Genomic DNA, 5372 nt, shown 5'->3' with positions numbered 1-5372 from the left:
TAATTCTAAAAATAAATCTTTGCGCTCTATTTCAGTATTAGGCGCGTAAATATTTATAATTCTAAAAACCATATTCATATATTCAAAATCTAAAATTAAAATTCTCCCATTATTATCATTATAAATGTTTCACATTCTCTACCACATGCTCAATAAAATAGCAACACCACTTGAATTCCCCCTGCCATTGTTAACAAAAATAAAATCTCTCCAGATTTTTTAACTTCTAAAATACATACATTATCCCAATGTGTTTCTTGAAGGCATAAAATATCAGAATTCTTCATTTTTACTATTCTTTGGAATTGTTCCATTGTTCTTAAACCATTCGCATTGATTGACATAAAATGAACCATTCCAATAAATAAAAATATCTATATTTTCTCATTATCCTCTACCTGTTGTCATGTTTTCATCCTTTTCTGTCCTTTTTCACCTCCACCGCCGCTTTCCTCTTCCTGTAGCCTCCCCTTGTTCTATCAATATTTTCCATGTCATCTGAATCTGAAATTGACTTGAAATCCTTCTCATCCAACCAACTCAAAATCTTCTATCCTGTGCCTGTTGTGCTTCCTGTTTCCATTTGTGTCTCCTGTATCGTTGTCAGCATCCCACTCCCCTCCACTTCACCTCCTTCCGGGGCACCCACATCGCTCGAGGTCCCCCCCCAAAGTCTGTGAGTCCCCAGTTCCTCCACCCAGCCCACCCCCCCCCCCCCCTCCTGAAAACTCCCTCTTCTTATTTCTGAATCCATACTGCTCCCTATTTCATTCGTCTTCTGTTCCATCTTCTCCCTTCTTGGTTTCTCCGTCTCTCCACCCTCCACCACGTCCTCTCCTCCATCTTCTTCTCCTTCTTGTGGTGATACAATTGCTTCCTCAAAAAGTTCCTGACTCCCCACTTCAGCCAAAACCTCTCCACAGTTGCACTCCTCTAGTCTCTTTTGGCATCCACCACAAAAATACCTTGCCTTCCCTCCAACACATTCCCTCACATAATGACCCTGTTAACCACACTTGAAACATTTAAACTCAGGGCAGTCCTTGACTATGTGCCCAGACTGGAAACACAGACGACAAACCCTGACCTGCTTATCGTGTATTACTCGGAAATACTCTCCTCCCTCCAGTGTCTCAAATTGTGTCGAATATGGCAAGGATTGTACTGTTTCAGTGAATTTTACTTTACAGAATCTCGTCCCGTCCACGATCAATGTACCTGGCCAAACTCTCCTCCTTATTTCTGAGACAGCAGTTACACCCCAGCTACTCAGATTAACCAGTATAACTTTGTCTTCGATGTATACCGGAAGATTCATGAAAGATACAACTAGCTCATTGGCAATCATATCTCTCGCCATGATCCTTGTATCTGTAATCATTAAACCATCCATTAACAGATCTTTTCCATTTCGCATTGTAATTTCGTACTTTCTTTCTCCTTTCCTTCTACATCCCACCTCCTCCCCACATACCTCTTTAACCGAACTTAGTAACTCCATTGTTGTAACTTTATCTTCTCCCATCAACTCCACTGCCACCGTAAATTCTTTGCCATATTTCAGTCCTCCTTCATCTCCATGTTTCTTCCGTTGAGCATTTTCTTTGTCCTTGTCCATTCCATTAGTCATTGCCATGTTGTCCGTCATAGTAAACAAAAATGAGAACAAAAACTCTCCCCCAAGCAGCAAAACTGCAAAGGGGGAAAAAAACTAAGCAAACTTAAACCTGTTCAAATGCAAAAATCTAAATTATACTTCAAAAAACGTTGAAAATAAATAAAAAATCTCTCAAGCAAACACTCTCAAGCAAACAAACAAACACTCACTCACGACTTAATCACCAACACCTGTCTCAAACAGGAAGTGCTCACTCAGGCCGGTATGGCCGTAAGCAAGAAATGATCTCTTGGTGTACTATATAAAGTCAAAGTGAGTCTGATTAACATATGTTGCATTTTCACCATTTAGAGGTGCAGGCAATGTATTCCTATGGGGAGAGAAGTCAATGCAAACTGTTTGAAGTCAACACCTTCTTTTAACTGTTAAGGCTTAATGCCACACGGTCAAAGTTAGGCTTGCACAGATCGGTAGGACCTTAGGAACATTCCTGTGTTTGAATTGTCCTTCTAAACCTAACGGTTCCGCCGCTGTCACCCAAAAGCAAATGATGTTGTGGTGCAGGCCTCATTTTGGGCCTACTTTTCTAATGGTCGCTGCGCTCAGACCGAGCGAGCTACGGTCAAGCGGGATATCTCGTTGAACTCGGCACGGCCTAGAGATTATGTTTATGCCATTGCCTACTCTCTGTGTCTTTGAGCACCGCACTTTTTCACTCCATCCTTGCTGTGTGTGTGTGTGAGAGCTTTTCTTTGACATCTGTTGGGAGAAATGATTGATTTACAGTTCAGTAGGGTTACCTAGTCACACATATGAAGTTTTAAAATGATGTGACTTTTTTAACCCTTCAAAACAGACAGTGTGACCAAATTAAAGGCACTTCCGGTTGGCACAGGAAGCTATAAATAAACTCATATCCTGATTGGGGTATGCATTTACAGAATCCTGAGTTTTAAGTCTTTACGTTAAGAACTGAGTTATTTACGGAGGGTTTAGTGAGTGTGTGTTATTTCAGAAAATCATAGTAAATCACAGAAATCTCGCAGAGCTCCGCAGCACACTTTAAAAAGATTCGTATGAACATCCTGCAACTGGATCTGTAACTGTTGAAAAAAAAACACCTATCTTTGAACATCACCAATCTGTCATTGTACGATTTCTCTTAAATGACGATAGATAAATGGCAGATTTTTTTTTAATTGACACCGGAGGCTCCTTGACTTTGACGTGAAGTGGAAAAATTTCTCTATTTTCATTTTGGACCTTTAATCCCAGAAAAATGGCCATAACTCAAAAACCGTTGAGGCCTAGACGCCATCTTGTTCGGGGCCAACTGCCCAAATTTCCTAAACCTACGCTCACCAAGTTTCAGCTTCTAAATATTTATCAGTTATCAGGCCCCGTCGTGATTCGTAATGTTTTGTCCAATTGCAATATGATTGCTTATGCACTCTTGTGGGATTTTCCGGGATAGCGGAAAAATGACCAAAATTTGATTGTTTTATAAAACGGAAACCGAATGTCCGACAAAGTTCATTTGATGACTTCCCGGTAGGTCCGGCCCTCCCGCTCGGCCCGACGCCGTCGGGCGAATTTTACAAACGTTTTCGGACGTCTAGTAAGGGACCGTACATTTGCAATATGGACTTTCTCACTAACCATACAGCAAATGTCAAAATGTTCCCTTAAGGTATGTTAGGTCAGAGCCAAGTCACAGAAAAACACAGTCATTTTTCCAGCCAAAGAGAGGAGTCACAAAAATCTGAAATAGAGATCAAATTAATCACTAACCTTTGATGATCTTCATCAGATGACACTCATGGGACTTCATGTTACACAATACATGTATGTTTTGTTTGATAAAGTTCATATTTATATCAAAAGAATCTCAGTACACGTTGGAGCGTTATGTTCAGTAGTTCCAAAAACATCCGGTGATTTTGCAGAGAGCCACATCAATTTACAGAAATACTCATAATAAATGTTGATGAAAAAAATTGTTAAGCACAGAATTAAAGATATATTTCTGCTTAATGCAACCGCTGTGTCAGATTTCAAAAACCTTTACGGTAAAAGCAAACCATGCAATAATCTGAGTATGGCGCTCAGAGCCCAAACAAGCCAAAAAGATATCCGCCATATTGTGCAGTCAACAGAAGTCCGAAAAAACATTATAAATATTCACTTACCTTTGATGATCTTAATCTTGATGCACTCCCAGGAATCCCAGTTCCACAATAAATGTCTGTTGTATTCGATAATGTCCATCATTTATGTCCAAATAGCCACTTTTGTTAGCGAGTTTTGTAAACAAATCCAATCTCACGAAGCGTGTTCACTAGGAGCAGACGAAATGTCAAAAGTTCCGTTACAGTCCGTAGAATCATGTCAAACGATGTATAGAATCAATCTTTAGGATGTTGTTAAAATAAATCTTCAATAATGTTCCAACTGGAGAATTCCTTTTTCTGTAGAATTGCGATGGAACAGAGCTCGCCCTCATGTGAACGAGCGTCACGAGCTCAAGGCATTCTGCCAGACCTCTGACTCATTCCGCTCTCATTCGCCCTCACTTCACAGTAGAAGCATCAAACAGGTTCTAAAGACTGTTGGCATCTAGTGGAAGCCTGTTGACATCTAGGAAGTGCAACATGACCAATATCCCACTGTGTCTTCAATAGGGAATGAGTTGAAAAACGACCAACCTCAGATTTCCCACTTCCTGGTAGGATTGTTTCTCAGGTTTTTGCCTGCCATATGTGTTCTGTTATACTCACAGACACCATTCAAACGGTTTTAGAAACGTCAGAGTGTGTTCTATCCACATATACTAATGATATGCATATCTTAGCTTCTGGGACTGCGTAGCAGGCAGTTTACTCTGGGCACCTCTGGACAAGAAGATAATAAGAAGCCATAAGAAGATAAAAGACTCATCTATGTATCTGTGCCAATATAATGTCTGTGACAGCATGGGCAGTGCCATTGAGGCTATCTTCATATTAAAGTAGTAACATTTCTTCTTCACAATTGTCTGAGCCCTTCTGATGACCCGATCGGATATGACTTCAACAGGGTCACCAGTAGGGCTCAGCCAATGAAGTTGGTAGTCCCACCCAGTTGACTACATTCAAATTGTGAAAGTGCTTGCAAATGCAGCATTTTGGCCATTAGAGGCCAATATTTTCTCTCTGTCTGGGCTACAATTGTAGACGGTTGGGTAATTATGCTTTTCATCTGTGAAAGGCTGTTGTGCTGCTAATGAGGGAGTTCTATTAACCTGAGCCGAGGTGCACCTGTCCATGGCCCCTGACATGAATGGATAAAAGCGGTGAGGGCGGAGCACCCTTCTAAAATTGAACAGGAGCCTTACATTTAGTTTTTTGTCCTAACACTACACAGCTGATTCAGATTAACAAAGCTGGATGATTATTTGAATCAGCTTTGTAGGGCTAGGGGAATAAAAAGAAAATGTGCAGCCCTTTGGGGTTCAGGTGACTGAGTGCGGGAAGCCTTTGTCATAGGGTAAAAGTTGCATACCCCTGGGCTGTAGGCTGCACACTTTGGGTCAAATATCAGGTTCTGTAGCTGTGTATTTTATCAGAACAAATCTGTTCTACAATGAATCTTTTCCTTAGCTCAGGGTAAGTAGTAGCAGGCCTAGGAGAGTCTTATGCGATGCAAACATTTGAGTTGTGTTCTTCCTCCTTTTAATCAATCAATCATAATAATTTGTCAAATGCCTTACAGGTTG

This window comes from Oncorhynchus masou, chromosome 13 (genome assembly GCF_036934945.1).
Source record: "Oncorhynchus masou masou isolate Uvic2021 chromosome 13, UVic_Omas_1.1, whole genome shotgun sequence".
NCBI lineage: Eukaryota > Metazoa > Chordata > Actinopteri > Salmoniformes > Salmonidae > Oncorhynchus > Oncorhynchus masou.
Note: the sequence above shows the minus strand (reverse complement) of the source record.